Source organism: Leptodactylus fuscus, chromosome 2 (assembly GCF_031893055.1).
Source record: "Leptodactylus fuscus isolate aLepFus1 chromosome 2, aLepFus1.hap2, whole genome shotgun sequence".
NCBI classification, from domain to species: domain Eukaryota; kingdom Metazoa; phylum Chordata; class Amphibia; order Anura; family Leptodactylidae; genus Leptodactylus; species Leptodactylus fuscus.
Window position 1 is genome coordinate 153236087 of NC_134266.1, and position 23479 is coordinate 153259565.

Sequence of the window (23479 nt, forward strand, 5' to 3'; positions counted from 1 at the left end):
ACTTGAACCCTTGTGCACCCTCAGCTCTGCTACATCAGAGCCGAGGGTGCGCTTGAACCCTTGTGCACACTCTGCTTCATCAAGCTAATAGAATGCATTGGCCAGCGCTGATTGGCCAATGTATTCTATTAGCCCGATGAAGTAGAGCTGAATGTGTGTGCTAAGCACACACATTCAGCTCTACTTCATCGGGCTAATAGAATGCATTGGCCAGCGCTGATTGGCCAGAGTACGGAATTCGGCCAATCAGCGCTGGCTCTGCTGGAGGAGGCGGAGTCTAAGGTCGGACCTGAATGGAGACTGGTGTGGAGCGATCTTAGACTCCGCCTCCTCCAGCAGAGCCAGCGCTGATTGGCCGAATTCCGTACTCTGGCCAATCAGCACTGGCTAATGCATTGTATTGGCGTGATGAAGCAGTGCTGAATGTGTGTGCTTAGCACACACATTCAGCTCTACTTCATCGGGCTAATAGAATGCATTGGCCAGCGCTGATTGGCCGAATTCCGTACTCTGGCCAATCAGCACTGGCTAATGCATTGTATTGGCGTGATGAAGCAGTGCTGAATGTGTGTGCTTAGCACACACATTCAGCTCTACTTCATCGGGCTAATAGAATGCATTGGCCAGCGCTGATTGGCCGAATTCCGTACTCTGGCCAATCAGCACTGGCTAATGCATTGTATTGGCGTGATGAAGCAGTGCTGAATGAGTGTGCTTAGCACACACATTCAGCTCTACTTCATCGGGCTAATAGAATGCATTGGCCAATCAGCGCTGGCCAATGCATTCTATTAGCGTGAACTGAGTTTGCACAGGGGTTCTAGTGCACCCTCGGCTCTGCTACATCAGATTGCTACATCTGATGTAGCAGTGCCGAGTGTGCATCAGATGTGTAGTTGAGCAAAACTGACTCAGCACTGCTAAGTTTCTGCATTCGCATAGGAATGCATTGGCCAGCCTTCGGCCAATCAGCGCTGGCTCTGCCGGAGGAGGCGGAGTCTAAGGTCGGACCTGAATGGAGACTGGTGTGGAGCGATCTTAGACTCCGCCTCCTCCAGCAGAGCCAGCGCTGATTGGTCGAGTTCCGTACTCTGGCCAATCAGCACTGGCCAATGCATTTCTATGGGGAAAAGTTAGCTTGCGAAAATCGCAAACTGACAGGGATTTCCATGAAATAAAGTGACTTTTATGCCCCCAGACATGCTTCCCCTGCTGTCCCAGTGTCATTCCAGGGTGTTGGTATCATTTCCTGGGGTGTCATAGTGGACTTGGTGACCCTCCAGACACGAATTTGGGTTTCCCCCTTAACGAGTTTATGTTCCCCATAGACTATAATGGGGTTCGAAACCCATTCGAACACTCGAACAGTGAGCGGCTGTTCGAATCGAATTTCGAACCTCGAACATTTTAGTGTTCGCTCATCTCTAGTAGTGAATAGATGTGACACCACCATTAGTATTACCATTGTAGTAGTGGATAGATGTGACACCATTGTTAGTATTACCATTGTGGTAGTGGATAGATATGTCACCACCATTAGTATTACTATTGTGATAGTGGACAGATGTGTCACCACCATTAGTATTACCATTGTGGTAGAGGATAGATGTGACACCACCATTAGTATTACCATGGTGGTAGAGAATAGATGTGTCACCACCATTAGTATTACCATTGTGATAGTGGATAGATGTGACATGACATGTTTCATTGTCCCATGCGTCCTACTACTGCCTTTGTGTTCTTCGTATTTGTACCTTGAAGAAAACTAAACTACAAAGCAAAAGCCATCCAACCAACCAATCTTTTACCAAACTTTAATGTAATACTGCTCAAATACCAAGAGTTGGCGCTTGTTAACATTACGGGCTGCGATCCGGTAACACAAGACTGGTTTGTAATAGTAGGAGCCGCATGTATTTGATTTCTTGCTCTTTTATTTCACATTTCTGTACATGTCTCTTCTAGCTAGCAAGGTAATAATTTGCACAAAAATATCACTCTATTATCTGCCAAGCTTTCTTATACTACTAACCTCCTCATAAAGTCAGTTATATCCTGGATCTAATGCTTTGCTGGAAAGATGGACCAGTATTACAATTTGATGAGAAGGATAGCTAACCACCGGGGTTCATGAATATACTTACCACAGCTTGAAACTGTAGATTTTAGTTATTTTAATAAAGATACTGAACATTTTTAGAAATGGAAATGACAAGAAGAGAAAGAAACGTATAATGTCAAAATGTCTCAACAGAACTTGTATGGATGTAAGACACAAAATAAAAAGCAGCAAAGGAGAAAATGAATGCTTTCCTTGGCATGGGGTCAGTTTCCAAGTAAAAGTTAAATACATTCTCTGTTCCCTCTTTGCAATAAGTAAAGGTTCCAATAACCATTATGTAGGTGGTATTTCTTTGACATCTGTTGAGCCATTGTAATTGGAGATTGACATATACAGAGAGAAAAACGCACACATCTACACACTCAGCCCCCTACAGCGCTATTATTTCGACAAATGGGAGCCAACAAAAGCTGCCCAGTCACTTCCTGAGAGGAAAATAACTCACTTCATCTTTTTTCAGACAGAAGGGGATACAATTACTTCAAATACTAGCTTTGAGAGAAAATAATTTAGTTCTGTGATTTCATTTTTTTATCCAGCAGGAAACGCATTTATTCAGAGACTACGGCATTGTACGTGTATTGGCAAAAAGCCTCTAAATATACATACTGTGTATGTATGTATGTATATATATATATATATATATATATATATATATATATATTTAATTAAACACTTACAATTAATATAAAATTATCATTATTATTATTATTATTATTATTATTATTATTATTATTATTATTATTACACATGTGGGTATAATTGTTGTAATATATGAGATATTAACGACTTCCCTAGGTGTAGATAGAGGGAGCTACTGGGGTAAGTTCCAAGGTCCTTGGAGCCAGGTGGAGGCAGGTTTTGTTATTTACATACCAGGGTAGGGTACCAAACTGAACCTTTTTTTTCCCTTTTTTTCTGTAGGTTGTGAGCCCCATTTAGGGATCACAATGTACTTTTTTTCCCTATCAGTATGTCTTTGTAGAATGAAGAGGAAATACACGCAAACATGGGGAGAACATACAAACTCCTTGCAGATGTTGTTCCTGGCGGGATTCTAACACAGGACTACAGCGCTGCAAGACTATAGTGCTAACCACTGAGCCACCGCGTTGCCCCAAACGGAACCTTTTTATCTCTCTTGAACCATTTTTTTATTATTGGCAAGAAGATTCAGTGGGAATAATATTTCTTTTTACCTGGGTAAATATTGAATTCTAAGTTAAATAAGACATTATTCTGCGGGATTTAGCAACAGTTTTATCTGTAAATGCCAACTTGTAACCAGTGTTCATCTGTTCAAGTCAATGATATTGACAATTGTATGGAATCAGATTACTATATCACTATTTGCACTGAAAACACCATTTCTAGGAGAAGACCAACCCTATAGACCACCCCACTAAGCTATCATGTCTTCATAATATAAACTAATAGAACATGAGTATAAACAATATGGTATTGAATATGTTGAGTATGAACAGTAATATGCTAAATATTGTCCCTATTTAACTTAATAGGGAATCTTTCAGGGCAATTTGGAACATTAAACCACCCATAGGTCTTTATGGACCAGGAGTTTAGTATCCCAAATTGTCCTGTTACAAAGCCATCCGTGCTCACAATAAAAATGTCCTCTCCCTGCCTGCTCTCTGCCTGAAAACGCTGCTAAACCCCGCCCCCTTCGCTTCACCCCACCCCCTTCACTCCGCTCCGCCCCCTCCTCCCGGGGGGGGAGGGGCGGCTTTCTGTCATTAGCCTCGGGCGGCGAAAGAGGTAGGTTCACCCCTGAGTACACCTTGACTTTAGTGCGAATGCCCCCTACCTCCAGCACCTGCACAGTGACGCTGTAGTGAATAACCTTGTCCAAGCGCTGGGAACACCAAAGATGAGTCCAGTGAAACAAGATAATCTCTAATCAAGTATAAAGGTTTATTTTTTTTTTAATGCCAGCTTGGATGGATTTACAACAGGATGATTTGGGACAATAAACCACCAATCTATAAGGACCTGTGGGTGGTATAGTATCCCAAGTGGACCTGACAGGTTCCCTTTAAACCACACAGTGATATAACTAGATATATATATGAGAGGCAGAAAGAGAGAGAGAGCAGTTAGAAGTATCTGATTTTATTTCTTACCTTCCTTTTTTATAGTTCAGCATAAATGTTTATCCCTGAGGATAACATTAATAAATGCATTTAGCAATCAAAATTTCATTGTAACATTTTTACAAGTGATTGTAAATGTTTCTGTTCTTTGCATAGGTCAGGTCATTTGGCTGATTTACTTTGCTGAGCATAATATATGTTTTACATATGACCTTCAAGAAGCCAATTAATGTGGCGATTTCTAGCCTTTAAAGGTTGATACATAGTGGCGTGACCTCAACAATGAATTAAAGACCAGGGGGAGAAAAGGAAAGATTTACTGCAAAATAACAATATTAATATGTCCTGCTATAATAATATCTTACAAGCACAACTCAAGCCAAGCACGGCAATAAATGCAGTGGAATACAGGGGCTTTCTGGTACCTTTTTTTTTTAAAACTTTGGTTATCTTGTACAGCCTTATTGCGCATGCATTTGTAGTGGTTTTTAATAAACTTCAGAAACCATATAGAAGCTTGTACCTTAATATATATATATATATATATATATATATATATATATATATATATATATATATATTGAGAGGCTGGTAAAGGATCGCCATCCCTGGATGTTGCTCTGGGGAACAGCAGTCTAAGTGAACATGGTGCTGTCCAGTTCAGATGTCTTGGGAGGATTTAACCAAGGAATCTGTAGAGTTAATGCCCATGATCAGAAGGGACTCTGATTTTGGGCATTGCTAATGGGTCTTCACTGTGTGAAACATTGTAGACCTACGGCTATGGGGTTTGGTCAGCTCCTGAGTAGGCACCATGTTTAAAGTCCCAACATCCGAGGCACATGTACAACAGATGTCGAGAAGGGGTTAAAAAGATGGTAAGTGATAAAAAATTAAATATGATCTGTCAGGTCTCCTGTTTAAGTTATTTGTATTCCCTGAGCACTTTTTTAGTACTTTCTTTTGTGCCACTGTTCTGCTTCTCTCTTGGCAATGAGTGGAATTATTGTCTGTGTCAATAGTCTGACCTTTTGACTACTGACTGGATAGTGTAAGAGTACATAGACCCACTTATTAATTCATTCATGTATTTCCATGAATAACAAATGGCAAAGTTCTACGGAGGAATGGAAGAGAGTCCTAAGGAGGAATGGCAGAGAGTTCTACGGAGGAATAGCAGAGAGTCCTACGGAGGAATTGCAGAGAGTTCTATGGAGGAATAGCAGAGAGTCCTATAGAGGAATGGCAGAGAGTTCTACGGAGGAATGGCAGAGAGTCCTAAGGAGGAATGGCAGACAGTCCTACAGAGTAATGGCAGAGAGTTTTATAGAGGAACGGCAGAGAGTCCTAGGGAAGAATGGCAAACAGTCCTATGAAGGAAAGGCAGAGAGTCCTACGGAGGAATGGCAGCGAGTTCTACAGAGGCATGGCAGAGAGTCCTAAGGAGGAATGGCAGAGAGTTCTATGGAGGAATGACAGAGAGTCTTACTGAGGAATGGCAGAGAGCCCTATGGAGGAATGGCAGAGAGTCCTAAGAAGGAATGGCAGACAGCCCTACGGAGGAATACCAGAGGGTTCTCCAGAGGAATGGCAGACAGTCCTACGGAGGAATGGCAGACAGTCCTACGGAGGAATGGCAGAGAGTTCTACAGAGGAATGGCAGAGAGTCCTATGGAGGAATGGCAGACAGTCCTATGGAGGAATGGCAGAGAGTTCTACAGAGGAATGGCAGAGAGTCCTATGGAGGAATGGCAGACAGTCCTATGGAGGAATGGCATTGAGTTCTACAGAGGACGGGCAGTGAGTCCTAAGGAGGAATGGCAGACAGTCCTAAGGAGGAATGGCAGAGAATCCTAAGGAGGAATCGAAGCAAGTCCTACGGAGGAATGGCAGAGAGTCCTAAGGAGGAATGGCAGACAGTCCTACAAAGAAATGGCAGAGAGGTCTACGGAGGAATGGCAGAGAGTCTTACTGAGGAATGGCAGAGAGTCCTAAGGAGGAATGGCAGCCAGTCCTACGGAGGAATGGCAGAGAGTCCTAAGGAGGAATGGCAGACAGTCCTACGGAGGAATGGCAGAGTTCTATGGAAATATTCTCCAGAATTATTTTATGAGGAATATACAACTTTACATACACAAAACTGCATGTAGCATTAGCAGATCTACTGTAATGTTGATTTATCTTGTGCTAAGTTGGTTTGCTGTGATGGTATTTTCCTGTGGGGCCCTCTGCATATCCATAATAGTTTGAGAGCCACTCTGAAGCCATTTCCATTCTTTGACCTCCTCTACCAGCCAGAAGATGTCACAGACATCAGATTGCATGTGTCTGAATGATAAAAATCAGCAGAACAGTTCATTGTTCTGTGTTAAAAGGTTTCAGGGTTTCTAATATGTGAGCTGTAAATTGCTTGGCAACAAACTCTATACTGCATGTACTTGGATATATGTTGATGTCATAATGTAAAATGAAACCTCCCATTCATAAAGGGTTAAAATAATAGGCATAAAAACGCATGCCAAGCATCGTCACCCTTGCTAACATCACACCAATTTTAGAACACATTTGAGTAAATGTAATTGCAAGTGTTTGCAGTAGCATTATGAAAACAACACTTTAATGTGACATGCTTTGTCAAGTGCCAGCTTGTTACAGCGTTTTCAGGGAAGTCTCTCCTATTATTATTTATAATTGATACTTCCCGCTTTACATGTGCTTGTAATGTGCAGTTTTCCTCATCAATTCAAACCCTGTTTAACAAGCTTGTTGTGAATGTGTGAACTATTTCCATGTTAATCAAATCAAATTATAAGGAATGAGAATCCCAGCTGTACTAAGTGACAAATGTGCTCAATTTTTCCATCACTATAATATTAATAATAACAGCATTCAAGCTTCAGCTTGGAAAAAAAGGACAATGTCCAAAATTTTGTGAGATCATTTTTTTCTTCTGTTATAAATAAAATAGATAGTAATAGATATATTAAATACTATGTTAAGTAGAACTTAAAAGGGTTGGCCAGGGATTGGACAAACCACAGAGAACACAGGGTACTGTCTAACATAAAAAAAAATTTGTCGTACTGACCTGTCCGCGGCGCTCTGGTGTCTTTCTCTATTGTTGGTTCAGGTGCGTTGTACCTTTGCCACCAGAAGTCCAGAGCTGCACATGACCATCGTAGAGGACCCTGTTACATATGTGTTGTTTCAGTGGTCATGTGCGATGCAGGACTTCTGGCGGCGAAGGTGTAGCATTCCCCTAATTGGACAGTGGACAGGACACCAAAGCAATGGGAATTTTTTTTTTTTTTTGGTGATGTGTCCAAATTCTGGACAACCTCTTTAAGTTGTATGTCCTTCGTGGGGTTGTCTAAGGCCCCATTAGTTTTGGATACTGAGGTCCTATTATTAGGATAATAAATCATTATCCCATCAGTTGGGGTCTGTAGTTCAAACCTCATGACAATCGTATAATCCAGCTGCCAGAAGTTGTATACAGAGAATTCAGACAGAAGCAGCTCTGCCCCCTATTCAAGTAAATAGGAGAGGATCTACGGGTCCTTGGAGGCACCAATGATGTAGTCCTGCTATAATCCAGTTCTCAGTGCTTGAATACAGAATTCTGGTGCATTTAATATAGTAAATCTGCTCCAATGCCTCTTATATTTATATTTATTTTAATTACAAGGAGTGTTTCACCAGATCCCAGCATATCAACCCAGCTCCACAGATAGATAGGTTGCATTCTTCTGAATCAAATGGCATTTTGCCCTAGTGAATAAGCACTTCCATAGCTGTACTATCACCTTTTGTCAAAATACAAATGGACTGTTTGGAGCAACAAGTGCATTGCCACTTACTTTGCAGCAACCACTACACCCTCATTGCTCCAAAGAGCTCATCTGCATATTGGCAAAAATGGTGACTCCAACCTACTGTATCTGTCTATGGAGCAGGGTTCATAGGTCGGGCTCGGGTGACAGACTCCCTATAAAAGGGTAATGTGATTCTGAATGTTTTATAGTGGTCATTCTATTTATTTTCACTCTAACCCTTCCTCTTCATCATATCACACAAATGTTCACAATTTATATAGCTTTCTATTATTTTCTATCATTATTATTATTATTGTTATTATTGAAAAAACACTTCATGAGCATTGCAGTAAGTGAAGCATCACGATCCCAGAGTAACAAAGAATACAAGGGAGATGAAGTTGTGTGAGTGCAATTGAGTATGCTGTACATACTATATAGAAGAGAACTGGCATGGAATTACTAAGTGCTTAAATAAGGAGTTCATCCATATTCATAAAGCAGTACAAGTGCACCTGCTGCTAAAATGTGCTAAATCTTTAGTAACTTTTAATTACCGCTCAGACAATAAGCAGGGCTGGAAAGTACGTTCCCTGAAAGAAAGAACATTTCTCCTTGCACTTTACTGTGATATAGAGGAATCATTAAAGAAACAGTGTTAAAAAGAATGGTTTTAGGAGACGTGCTCTCATACATAGGGGGAATTGTACTGAAAAGGGTCCAGGCTTACAGGCTTTGCAGTAGAGGTAAGGGTCATTATTTAGTGCAATTACTTCTGTGCTTATGTATGACAGCACATGATCCATACATCCTCCATAGACAGGTGGGATACTTCTTCTTATACTATATACATACCTCTTGTGTTCTATTGCTCTTTAATAGGGAACCAGATTTGACCAAAACTTTACAAAAGTTTTGGACCTTTCCAGAACCCAAAACTTTTGAGGTTCATCACTATTATACTCTGGGCTCTAAAATGAGGAGGTTCAGGGGGGGGGGGGTGAGTAAAACAAACAGATATGCCCACCTGGATTCACCTCTCCTTGTTTATCAGCGGTCCCCCAGCATCCTGTTCCAGGGTCACCACTGAGACCTGAAGAAGTCTAAAGAGGAGTCCTGTTGACACAAGGACGCCTAGGAGAGGTGAGTTCAATTGTTTTTTACTTCGAATTACCTCCCCTGGGCCTCAACTTATTATACTCTGGAGACTCCAATTTCCAGCCTGAAATAAACTGGACAGCCAAAGCTCATAAATGTTCATTGAGATTCATGAGATTCACCAGTCTCTACCACTCACCATCTGACAATGTTATTTATTAGAGAAATGTATGTTGAGGTGCCTGGCCCCTTGCTGTCGGCTGTTTGTCTAATAAACACTGGCTACTACCCACTGAGCAGAATATTATGTGGCTATTTATGCCTTTATGGTAGATTTAATCTGGCATAGCTATTTGGGCTTCCACCTGATTATAGTATAGGATGCTTCTACTGATTAGTACCTATGTGGCTTTTGTAGTTTTATGCTGTATTTTCTTATACTGTGTGATGATAGTAGGTGTAATTTTATAAGCGATGTTGTCTACAGTGGGGGAGATTGAATTTTTGGATCATGCATAGAGGAGAGATGGTTACCTCTTTCAAGGCTGACACTGTGGCACAGATTTACAACATAGTAAAATAGTATGTGCGAGCATGGGGCAGTCTCAAAATATACCAGATTTATCACAGTGACTGATGTTGAATGATAATTCTAGTGCATTTTTAGACTGTCTAGTCTACGTTTATACTACTTTTTTGTAGGCCTACTGTGAGTCAGAATTTTACGATACAATATTGGTGCATTTCTGGCATATTTAAACAACGCCCCCTTTTGCTGAGCATCCACACTGACGAACCAAAGCTGGAGAGTCAGTTATAATCCTTAGAGCTGAAGTCCTCTTTACCATTTGTAACCAACGTACAGCTTGGAGGACTATTGATGCAATGGATATACTGCAATACATACATTGGGCCCTTTTTTTTCTATGGATGAAATGGAATAAAATGCATTTACCATAAAGATTCTCCACTAGCATTGCAGGTGTACATTATTATGCACATAAGCCATATGCCAGTCTGATTCTTTCACTTCAGTGTTCTATGTTACAACATAATTAGTAAATTCTCAGCTTTGCGTTTGCTTTTTGAAAAGTAGGTATTCTGGCACTGCAATGGAAATATTCTTAGCAAATGATCATAAGACATGAGTACGCCACACACACCTGTTCTAAACCATTATCAGGAGCTGTAGACTTACTTAAAGGGGTTGGCCACTTTCAGACCAATATTGAGAGACAAATGTTATGGTTTGTATAATAAAAAGTTGTACAATTTTCCAATATACTTTCTGTATCTATTCCTCACAGTTTTCTAGATCTCTGCTTGCTGTCATTCATTCTGTTACTTCTAGTGGATAAAAGTCTGACCATGGTCATGTGATGTCTGGTCCATGGTCATGTGATGAGCACACAGGTGCTACTTATTATAGTCACAGCACAGGGATCAGACATCTGCCTGTAATCAGCTGTGCACCTGTGTGCTCATCACATGACCATGGACCGTAAATCACATGACCATGGTCAGAGTTTTATCCACTAAAAGTATCAGAATGAATGACAACAAGCCGAAATCTAGAAAACTGTGAGGAATTGATACAGAAAGTATATTGGAAAATTGTACAACTTTTTATTATACAAACCATAACATTTGTCTCTCAATATTGGTCTGAAAGTGGCCAACCCCTTTAAAGATCTCATATTATTAACCTGGAGTAGTAAGTGCACTACACAGAAGATTATTAACTCTAGGAAATTCTATGCCCATCCTAAACAGTTCTATAAAAGCTTTGTGTACATCATACTAGAAAGCTCATCTGATGCTTAGATGTCTATTGGGGTTGCTATTATCATTGAATTGCATTTCTATCTTGTGGAATCGTTGTGTACAACCAAATAAGTCTCTCCATGACAGAGAGAGAGTTAAGTGACTTCTTATTTATTCTTGCGTATTACTCATTATTTGGGAATATTGTTTCACATTGTTTTTTTTTGTTTTTTTTGTAAATCTTATTTTATTGTTTTTTACAATTTTTACATACACAAGAGAAAAAGCATCATCACAAGCTGATATGTTCTTGTTCTGATGTTAGTGGTCTCTTTTGCTGGGTTGTTTATTATTTAGGGTATTAGGATGGTGATGTTCATTAGAGATGAGCGAACTAAAATGTCCGAGGTTCGACTGTTTGAACGGATTTCAAACCCCATTATAGTCTATGGGGGGAAATGCTCGTTTCAGGGGTAGGCAACATTCGATAAAATCATACTTACCAAGTCCACGAGTGACGGCCAGGATGGATTCTGCTTGAAGTCTTCTCCTGGCGCAGGGTCCCCGCGTCCTCTTCCGGGTGGAATTCACTCTGCCTAGGCATCCGGCCTAGGCAGAGCCGACTGCGCATGCGCAGTCGGCTCTGCCTAGGCCGGATGCCTAGGCAGAGTGAATTCCACCCAGAAGAAGACGCGGGGACCCTGCACCGGGAGAAGACTTCGGAAAGGTAAGAGAAGAACCAGCGTTGATTGGCAGAATGTATAGCATTCTGCCAATCAACGCTGGTTCTGCATCAAACCTTAAACTTTGAACAGCTAGTAGTGTCTGATCAAGTACGAGTATTTCGAATACCGTAGTATTCGATCGAACACCTACTCGATCGAACACTACTCGCTCATCTCTAATGTTCATGTTTTCTCCCTTCATTTAAAAGTATACTTACCTATTTTAACATGCAACTCAGGATTTATTATACGTACACTCAACGGCCACTTTATTAGGTATACCTGTCCAACTGCTCGTTAACACTTAATTTCTAATCAGCCAATCACATGGCGGCAACTCAGTGCATTTAGGCATGTAGACATGGTCAAGACAATCTCCTGCAGTTCAAACCGAGCATCAGTATGGGGAAGAAAGGTGATTTGAGTGCCTTTGAACGTGGCATGGTTGTTGGTGCCAGAAGGGCTGGTCTGAGTATTTCAGAAACTGCTGATCTACTGGGATTTTCATGCACAACCATCTCTAGGGTTTACAGAGAATGGTCCGAAAAAGAAAAAACATCCAGTGAGCGGCAGTTCTGTGGGCGGAAATGTGTTGTTGATGCCAGAGGTCAGAGGAGAATGGCCAGACTGGTTCGAGCTGATAGAAAGGCAACAGTGACTCAAATAGCCACCCGTTACAACCAAGGTAGCCAGAAGAGCATCTCTGAACGCACAGTACGTCGAACTTTGAGGCAGATGGGCTACAGCAGCAGAAGACCACACCGGGTGCCACTCCTTTCAGCTAAGAACAGGAAACTGAGGCTACAATTTGCACAAGCTCATCGAAATTGGACAATTGAAGATTGGAAAAACGTTGCCTGGTCTGATGAGTCTCGATTTCTGCTGCGACATTCGGATGGTAGGGTCAGAATTTGGCGTCAACAACATGAAAGCATGGATCCATCCTGCCTTGTATCAACGGTTCAGGCTGGTGGTGGTGGTGTCATGGTGTGGGGAATATTTTCTTGGCACTCTTTGGGCCCCTTGGTACCAATTGAGCATCGTTGCAACGCCAAAGCCTACCTGAGTATTGTTGCTGACCATGTCCATCCCTTTATGACCACAATGTACCCAACATCTGATGGCTACTTTCAGCAGGATAATGCGCCATGTCATAAAGCTGGAATCATCTCAGACTGGTTTCCTGAACATGACAATGAGTTCACTGTACTCCAATGGCCTCCACAGTCACCAGATCTCAATCCAATAGAGCATATTTGGGATGTGGTGGAACGGGAGATTCGCATCATGGATGTGCAGCCGACAAATCTGCGGCAACTGTGTGATGCCATCATGTCAATATGGACCAAAATCTCTGAGGAATGCTTCCAGCACCTTGTTGAATCTATGCCACGAAGAATTGAGGCAGTTCTGAAGGCAAAAGGGGGTCCAACCCGTTACTAGCATGGTGTACCTAATAAAGTGGCCGGTGAGTGTATATATGTATTCACAACAGTGAGGTTGATTTTTGAACTTATTGCATCTCACCTTGACCTGCATTTATTTGGTGTGCTGGTATTATAACCTTACTAGCTGGTACCCGCGACTTCATCTGCGGTGATTGTAGAAGTGGGTATATACAAGCGCGGGTAAGGTTTTAGCAATGTGTATAAGGTATGGGATATGAAATGTAACTTTGTATCTTGTTGTTGCAATAATTCTGAGAATACGTGAGACTTTTGTGTTGAATGTAATTTGTATTTCAGCTGCTATACGGTGTTGGTATAAACTGTACATAGTGTCTTTGGGACAGAGGTATTTCAGGTTAATATACTTTGATATACGACATTGTATGATTTGCTATTTTCCGCCAGTACATGTAAGTTTTGGGCACAGGATACTCTTGAGCAAGCAACATAAAGTCTGGCCCTGTGCATGACAGTTTAGTAACTTCATGTGCCTCTTATTAATAGCAGTTAACCCCATCATGTCCCTCACATTAATCCCTGTGTAAGAGGTACTGATATGTGAGAGACTTGGAGGTAATAATTAAGTATCTTCATTATTGAGGTCTTTTATTAGTAGCTCCATATGTCTCACATAGTAGTAACCTTTATATGAGGCACACAGGGGTTAATATGAGGGACATGATGGGGTTTATTCCTATCAATGTGAGGCACACAGGGGTTAATATGAGGGACATGATGGGGTTTATTCCTATTAATATGAGGCACACAGGGGTTAATATGAGGGACATGATGGGGTTTATTCCTATCAATGTGAGGCACACAGGGGTTAATATGAGGGACATGATGGGGGTTATTCCTATTAATGTGAGGCACATGGAGTTACTAACACTAAACTAATAACCCCAAATGCCTGACATTAATGAGAACAGTAATCCTATTCCTATGTACCTGTGTGTTTTTCAGTTTCACTTTGCTAGCAGCTCCTTTCCTCCTCGGGGAATGTTTGCAGGATGCAGACCACTATAGCAGGCACAGACCTGAACAATTAAGCTCCACCCCCTGGGTTTCCTGCACCCCTCTCAAAGGGGAGTGTCCTTATGCCTCAGCTCTAGCACAGCACTGAAGACTCAGACTTCATTTAACTCTTGCAGGTCCTGTGCTGCTGGCGTGCCAGTGAAATATGGCAGGAGTGCCACTCTTGGCATGTGTGCCAGGGGTTGCTGACCTCTGCTGTAGAGGGTAATATGAATTTTGTGGCTTGCTATGGTCCAAAGTGTGTGAGATTGCAGAGATAATGATGTGAGTTTGGGTTTTGTGGGGTCCTGGGAAAAACGTATGTGCGCTATTGTGATGAAAAGTAGCCTATTGCGCAATCGAGTGTAGTGACTATGTTTGTGGAAAATTTCAGCCAAATCACGGGTTTTGCGTGATTGAGGAACAAACATCTAAACATCCAAACATCCAAACACACAAACCCACAAACATCCAAACTCACAAACTTTCACCTTTATAATATTAATAGGATGGTTTCTCTCACATATGTGTGGTCTTTTGTGTACATGTGTCCTTATATGTCATTTTATTTTTTGGATACAAATAAAAGTTATCTTTTATAGAAGTCAGGGTGTGGTTGTTGTTTTGTATTTGCATTGAATGTCCCATACCCAGTTATGTTGTATTGGCCTCTATATGTGTTGAGGGATTAAGAAAATAATGATTGAAGAATAGAAGTTTCAACTGAAGAAACAAACATGGAAAAAATGAAGATAATCCTTGGCGGATGAAGTTATAAAAGGTAAGTGTTCCCAATTACATGTTCTAATGACCTATTTTAATCAGTGAGATATGTTTCTGTAAAGGTAAGATATGGTATGATGAGGTTTCTCTCTGCAGGAGGTTAAAAAAGGACTTTAAACACCCCTTTAATTTATTCTCCTAAATTGTATTTTTATGTACTTATGATAAATAAGAATGCGAAATGTAGCGAAACACTCAAACATAGAAATATGATTTCTGAATCTAGGAGCTGTAGAAGTTGAGCAAGGCAATATCCAGTCACCTACTACAGTATATTACAGTCTGCCTGTGTATTACAACCTCCTAATTTATATATCTTAAGAAGTGTTTGAAAGGGCACTCGAAGGAAAGCTTATGTGTCATTAAGAGACAATCATTTATCTGAACTAACACTCGGCTCTTGTTCCGGTAATTAGTTAAGAAAAGGAAAAACAAGCTTTAGTACTTCTGTTCTGGTAATTAACAGTGCTAAATCTGTCATTGATAATTTACAACGCAAGGGACTGAAATTTTAAATTGTTCATGTTGCACATCTTTATCTCCTCGCAGGCATTTATTTTACAATGAGTCTTTTGTGACTTACATAGAACACAACACAAAAGCTGGATAACATGTACTTCGTATAATGAGTCTGACGATGTTCATTAGATTTAGTGTTATATATCAATTTATGGATTCGAATAGGTTATATGAGCACACCTATTTTAAATGACCAACCAATGTTGATTTGAAGAGCGTTGATCTTCTCAAACCATATGGCCAGTTTGTATATGGTGGAACTAAAAATCTATCACAGGAATTATGGTCTAGATTAGTGTTTCTCAAGCCTGCAGACTCATAAAGTATGTTCCAAACATTTGAGGTTCAGCAAGTCCCAGCAGATTACTGGAGTCCATGAGAGGTTCCCATGATAAGTAAAAAGAAACCTACCAGAGGCTGGGGTTGAAGTGAGGGGATATGGCTGGAGAGAACGTGCAAAGAGTAGAGGGTGCTCAGGTTCTGATGAAAGGCTGCAAAAAATTTTTTAGGTCAAAAGTGTCTCAAGGCATCTTGCAGAAAAAGCCCGTCTTCATACAATAGAGGATTCTGTATGCTGGACAAGATGTACAGAGAGATTTTGCTAGGATGCTTTTTTGTCTGTCACAGGCATCATGAGGGACCTAGCACCTTTTGTTGAGGTGCAGTCTCTCAGCTAGAGCTTTATACATAGATCGGGTTTGATATCTTTATGCAGTGCTACTGTCCGTAAATGGAGCTGGGTCTGGTAACTGTATACATGGAAGGTGTCTGGTATAGCATCTGTATACTGCGCTTGAGTCTGATCTAGGGTCTGTGTGATTGTGGTCTGTGATTTGCATATGTAGCAGGGGAGCGGGATCCCATCAGTCATCATGGCCTAACCAGTTGCGTCTATATTGCTCCCTCTGTACAACAGCCTATCAGCACTTGAAGGTTCTCTTAAAGAGTATCTAAACTTTCGGATAACTTTTGATTTTCTGTCAGCATACATTTTCTAATATACAACAAATTTTGAATCATTTTTGTAAAATCCTAAAATTTTTTCAGGATTTTTATATCATACATCTTATACAGCTGCATATAAATATTCTAATCTCAACTGTGTTGTCAACCAGTGATATCTCAGGAAATAATTTAGATTGCACTGCAGAATATCCTCTTTCATACACAAAAAGCACGTTTGTATGTTTCATAATGTCTGATATATATAACTGTTTGAAGTGACTCTCCCCTACCCTCATATATTCTATATGCTACACAGCCCCGTACTCCCATACAGTAACATTCAGTGAGAGGCAGGAGAAGCTCTCAATACAGAAGCCAGGAAAGAGTGAAAAATGAAGGATTTCATAGAAAGGAGACAAAATTTGTACGCAAAGTATATTACAAACTTTATTAATGACACAATTTCTGCCAGAAAATCAAAAGTTGTCCAAAAGTTTATTTATGTGTTATAAGTTATGTGGTAAAACTTACAATCATAAAATTAAAGCAACCATTACTATGTACTATTCCTTTTATGTAAAAAAAAAACCACGTCCTTTTCTAAGTTTTGTATCAATTGCTTGGTTTTCTTCCATTTACCTTCAATGTTTATTACTAGAGATGAGCGAACACTAAAATGTTCGAGGTTCGAAATTCGATTCGAACAGCCGCTCAATGTTCGTGTGTTCGAACGGGTTTCGAACCCCATTATAGTCTATGGGGAACAGATACTCGTTAAGGGGGAAACCCAAATCCGTGTCTGGAGGGTCACCAAGTCCACTATGACACCCCAGGAAATGATGCCAACACCTCTGGAATGACACTGGGACAGCAGGGGAAGCATGCCTGGGGGCATCTAACACACCAAAGACCCTCTATTACCCCAACATCACTGCCTAACAACTACACACTTTCCACATTCAAAAAAACCTCTATCAAAGTGGGAAAATACCTGGAAACCTTCTTTACTCCCCAAATGGATGGACACAAACCCCAATTTAAGCTCAACAAACAGTAACAACCACCCCTTTAAATCACGTTCCCCATGACAACCACAAATGGAATAGGCAATGGGAATTCCAAAAGCCCTCACCCTTAACTGTCATTTTGAGTGTGTGTGTGTGTGTGTGTGTGTGTGTGTGTGATGTGGTAAGACCTTCCAAAATTCACTTTTCTAGCCCTTAACATGAGCCCTTCCAAACAAAGTTACATGACCTTAAGCTGAGCTACCAGCAGAGATTGAGGCCCTTGGCATGAGTAGAGCCTTGCACCAGCAGTGTTTTTGGCACTTAGGGTGAGTTGAGCCTTGTACCAGCGTGTGTCCCTTAACATCAGGCGGGCCCTAAGTTCTGCGCTTTGCACAAAAGTTCCACATTAACTAGGCTGAATGGTACAAAGATTAGTAGGCCCGAGAACCAGGAACAGGTCTTGCAATGGCTGTCGGATAACGCTTAAAGCACATTGTCCACCAGCCAGTCAGCCTCTACCTCCTCTTACCCAACAGTCTTGTCCTCCTTCCACCCAAAATTCCCAATCTTCTCAGAACAATAACCCCAACTGTCCCTGCTCCCCAGAGCTGTTCTCCCTTCCTTTGACTGTACCGCAACCTGCCCCTCCATTTCGCGATTCCACGGACCTAACAGACGAGTATCTGTGTCCAGATGCTCAAACACTAGAGTCTCCTCCATTCCATCTCCGGTCGATTTGGTGGCGGATGACCAGCAACCCACCCTCATCGACGACGATGAGACGCAGTTGCTGTCAGGGCAGCCAGTTGACATGCGCATTGTGCAGGAGGAGGAGGCGAGACAGGAGTTGGAAGAGGAGGTGGTGGACGACGAGGACACCGACCCCACCTGGACAAGGCAGATGTCAAGCTGGGAAAGTAGTGTGGATGTTGAGGCAGGTGCAGCACCAAAAAGGGTAGCTAGAGGCAGAGACATGTCCAGAGGCAGAGGTCAGCTGCTTTGCCGAAGCCAGGCCAGACCCGGAATGTCCGAAGATGTTCCCTTTTGTACCCAGCCCAGAAAAACTCCCCCATCGAGGGCACGTTTCTTGAAGGTGTAGAGTTTTTTCAAGGAATGCGCCGAGGACAGATATAGTGTCGTCTACACAATTTGCCTCTCGAAATCGAGTAGGGGCCCTGAGAAGAGCAACCTGTCCACCACTTCAATGCACCGTCATTTGGAATCCAAGCAATGGAATCAGTGGCAGGCAGCAACGGCAGGACAAACGTCGCCCGCCGTTCATGCCACTGCCTCTGCTCACAGTGCTGGCGATGCACTCCAGAGGACGAGCCAGGACATCACTTCATCTGCCTCCGCCACTTTGTTGACTTCTCCCTCATCCTCCCCTGTTTCTGTCTTATCTCCTTCTCCTGCACCATCAAAGGCACCATCAGGCGCTTCTTTACAACAACCCACCATCTCTCATACATTGGAGCGCCGGCAGAAATACACCGCTAACCACCCACCCACGCAAGCCTAGAACGCCAACATCGCTAAACTGCTGGCCCAGGAGAGGTTGGCGTTCCGGCTTGTTGAAACTCCCGCCTTCCCGGACCTGATGGCAACTGTGGCACCTCACTATGCCGTCCCTAGCCGTCTCAACTTCTCCCGGTGTGGCGTCCCCGCCTTGCACCAGCACGTGTCACTCAACATCAGGTGGGCCCTTAGTTCCGCGCTTTGCTGCAAGGTCCACTTGACCACCGACACTTGGACAAGCGCCTGTGGTCAGGGATGCTGCAGTGCTTATCTTTAATGACAGGCAGGGTGAATGTGGTGGAGTCTGTTCCCCGGGTGCAAACTGGGGTGGCCTATCTCCTCTCCCAGGCCAAAATTCATGGCAGGAGTAGACTGAAACCCTACGACGCTGCAACCTCCACCACAGCTACTAGCGGCAAACGCTAAAACACTGGTGTGGGGAGACGTCAGCAGGCGGTGCTGAAGCTCATCAGCTTGGGGGACAGACAGCACAGTGCCTCCGAGGTCAGGGATGCCATCCTGGCTGAGATGGCATTTTTTTTTCCCTGCTACACCTGGGGCCTGGCATTTTTACGCCTGTGATAATGGCTGGAACCTGGTAGCGGCTCTGGAGCTTGCCAGCCTCCAACACGTTCCATGTTTGGCCCACGTCTAACCTAGTGGTGCAAAGTTTTTTAAAAACATACCCAAATGTACCGAAGCTACTGTTGAAAATGCGGCGCTTGTGCGCCCACTTTTGCAAGTGCACAGGAGTCGCTGCTAGCCTAAAAACACTCTAGCAAGGCCTACATCTGTCCAAACACAGGCTGTTGTCCGTCATTCACACACGCTGAAACCCTACAATACCATATCTTGAGCAGGGTGTGTGAGCTGCACAGACCTTTGATGGAGTTCCATCTACAAAACCCAAGGGTTCCTCAAAGTCAGCAACCAAAGTTTCTGCACCATGAGTTTCCAGGGGTGGCAGAGTTATGGCTAGGGGAAGAGGCATGGATAGGGATGATGTCTAGGGGCAAAAGCAGTGTGGATGTGGAGGCAAGCTAAGCAGGAAAAACTGGGGGTACAAGCTAAGGCATGGACTGGGGTGATGTCTAGGGGCAAAAGCAGTGTGGATGTGGAGGCAAGCTAAGCAGGAAAAACTGGGGATACAAGCTAAGGCATGGACTGGGGTGATGTCTAGGGGCAAAAGCAGTGTGGATGTGGAGGCAAGCTAAGCAGGAAAAACTGGGGGTACAAGCTAAGGCATGGACTGGGGTGATGTCTAGGGGCAAAAGCAGTGTGGATTTGGAGGCAAGCAAAGCAGGGAAAATGGTGGCTAGAGGCAAAGGGATGTCCATAGGCAGCAAGGGCAAAGATGCAAAACTCTCCCGTTTCAAGAATTTTCCTGACTTGTTTCCCCACAAAACATTCCTGGGAGGAGGGCTGAAACACCACCCTCCTCCTCCTCCGCTGTTAGATTTACCCCAGCTACGAGCTGAAAACGCTGCAACACTGGTGTGGGGAGACGTCAGCAGGCTGGGCTGAAGCTCATCAGCTTGGGAGACGGACAGCACACTGCCTCTGAGGTCAGGGATGCCATCCTGGATGAGATGGCAATTTGTTTATCCCCGCTGCCCCTGGGGCCAGGTTTTTTAGCTTGTTGGAGGGCTCTGGAGCTTGCCAGCCTCCAACACGTTCCATGCCTGGCCCACATGTTCAATGTAGTGGTGCAATGATCTTTAAAAACATACCCCAAATTAGCTGAGCTAAGGGTGAAAGTGCGGCACTTGGACACCCACTTTCCCAAGTCTACAGTACCTGGAGCTAGCCGCAATACACTCCAGCAAGGCCTACATCTGCCTGAAGCACCTACTGTTGTGCGAGGTCACCACACGCTCTAACCCTAGATACCGTATGTTCAGCAGGGTGTGTGAGCAGCAGAGACCTTTGATGGAGTACCAGCTACAAAACCCAAGGGTTCCTCAGAGTCAGCTCCCTCACTTTCTGCACCATGAGTTTCCATGGGTGGCAGACTTATGGCTAGAGGCACAGGCATGGATAGGGGTGATGTGTAGGGGCAAAAGCAGTGTGGATGTGGAGGCAAGCTAAGCAGCAAAAACTGGGGGTACAAGCAGCCGGTGACATCATCACTGACAAGCACAGCTGTCTGTCAGCTGACAGGCTGACTTTCACCAAAATGAACAGACAATGGATAGACTCATCATATACATGTCAGTTACATGACAAATTTAGTGCAATTTGCAAGTCCAAGATGGTTTGGAGATCTGCGGAGAGGAATCTCACCACCTCTTGCGGGTGCCATCATTTGGAAGGCAAGCCCTGGGCTCAGTGGGTGAGAGCAAGCGCAGGATAATCGTCGTTTGGCCTGGCGGCCACTGCCTCTTCCACTGTTGACAGGGCTGGCGCTGCAGTCCAGACCAGGAGCCAGGACACCTCCACATCTGCCTCTGACACTTTGGGGAGTTCACCCTTATCCTCACCTTTTCCTGCCATTTCTCCTTTTGCCCGCGCCATCATGCGCCTCTTCCCATCAACTCCCCATCTCCCAAGCCTTTCATTTCATGCTAAAGTACAGCGCAACCCACCCACATGCCCAAGGCTTCAACGGCCTCATCTCAAGAAATCTGGCCCAGGAGATGTTGGAATCCCGGCTGGGGGACACTCTGCCCTTTTTGGGCAGAGTGTCTACTGCGCCACCGCACTGTGCCGTCCACACCAGCACTTTCCCCCAAACATGAGGCGGTCCCTAAATTCAGCGCTTAGCCCTAAAGTTCCATGTGACCAGTTACGAATGGACAAGTGCATGCGGACAGGGACGCTACCTTTCAATTTGGGCACAGTGGTTGAATGTAGTTGAGGCGTGGACCGGGTCGCAAAATGTGGTGGCCTGACTTGTCTCCCCACACAACATTCCTGGGAGGAGGGCTGAAACACCACCCTCCTCCGCTGTTAAATTGACCCCAGCTACGAGCTGGAAACGCTGCAACACTGGTGTGGGGAGACGTCAGCGGGCCGTGCTGAAGCTCATCAGCTTGGGGGCCAGACAGCACACTGCCTACAAAGTGAGTCATGCCATCCTCGATGAGACGGCAATGTGGTTTTTGCCACTGCACCTGGGCCCAGGCATGTTGTCATGTGTGATAATGGCCGTAACCTGGGATTGGCTCTGTAGCTTGGCAGCCTGCAACATATTCCATGCCTGGGCCACGTTTTTAACTCATTGCTGCTAATCTTTTGAAAAAGGTACCCCAATGTTCCTGAGCTACTGGTGAAAGTGTGGCGCTTGTGCGGATAGTTTTTAAAGTGTATAGTTGCCGCTGCTAGCCTCTATGCACTCCTACAACGCCTGTACCTGCTGGAACAACGGCTGTTGTGCGACGTCTCCACACTGCTGGCACTAAACATATCATGTGTTGAGCAGAGTGTGTGAGCAGCACAGACCTTTGATGTAGTTCCAACTCCAAAACCCTCGGGTTCGTCAAAGTCAACTCCCTCAGTTGCTCAACCATGAGTGGCCATGGGTGGCAGACTTATGTGAAATCCCATCCCATCCATTGCACTGGACACGAAACATTAGCATGCGCTCAGCACAACTTCGGATATGGCAGATGCGTTAAGCAGGGTGCAGGGTACAACACAGACCAGGCCCGAGCACCAGGAACAGGTGTTAGAAATACTGCAGCATCTGCCATTTCCTTCCAATTTTGGGGTTTTGGACCCGCCACCGACTTGTCTGGACCTAAGTGGGGATCATGAGACACAGTTGCCATCAAGGCAAGCTGTGGTCATGTGCGGTTTGCAGTAAGGGGGCAGTGCGCAATTGGAAGAGGAGTTGGTGGATGACGAGGCCACCGACCCCACATGGACAGGGGTGATGTCTAGGGGCTAAAGCAGTGTAGATGTAGAGGGAAGCTAAATCAACAAAAAACCTGGGTAGAAGCAAAGGCATAAACTGGGGTGATGTTTAGGGGTGAAAGCAGAGTAGATGTGGAGGGAAGCTAAGCAGCAAAAACAGTGGGTAGAAGCAAAGGCATGCAAAACTCTACCCTGTTGGAAGACTTATTCCTAGGTCTGGAACACGTTAATGGCCCCCCTGGACAAATTACTGCCACTCAGGGGCCTAGTGTCACCAGGAGGGACAAGTATAGGCGCATGTTGTGGGAATACCTGGCCGACACCAGCTCTGTCCTCTCCGATCCCTCTGTGCTCTACAGCCTAAACTTATTTTCTCATCTTTTTTTCTGAACTGCACATCTCTTGCCTGCTTCCTTTGGGATCTTAGAAATGGTGGTCCACTTCCACAGATGGTAACTTCAATAGACAGTGTAACGGGAGTAGCTGAGGGATCGCTGTCTTAACCACTTTTTGGCACAAAATTAACTTCCAAAGCCAAATATGGTGCAAGTATATGATGCAAGGACACCTACACACCTATCTCTGACACATTGGGGAGTTCACCCTCATGCGCCCTTTTGGCCTGCACCATCATGCGCCTCTTCCCAGCCACTCCACATTTCCCAAGCTTTTCATTGCAGGCAGAAGTACAATACAACCCACCCCCATGCCCAAGCCTGTAACAGCCTCATCGATAAACTGCTGGCCCTGGAGAT

The 23479-nt window shown here is 43.8% G+C and overlaps 1 protein-coding gene across 7 annotated transcripts in view; it reads right to left on the reverse strand.

Annotated features, from left to right (window-relative positions):
• The window catches only part of AUTS2 (activator of transcription and developmental regulator AUTS2), a 1077115-nt gene that overhangs the window by 863389 nt on the left and 190247 nt on the right, over window positions 1–23479 (reverse strand). The gene's annotated exons all lie outside the window — the stretch shown is intronic.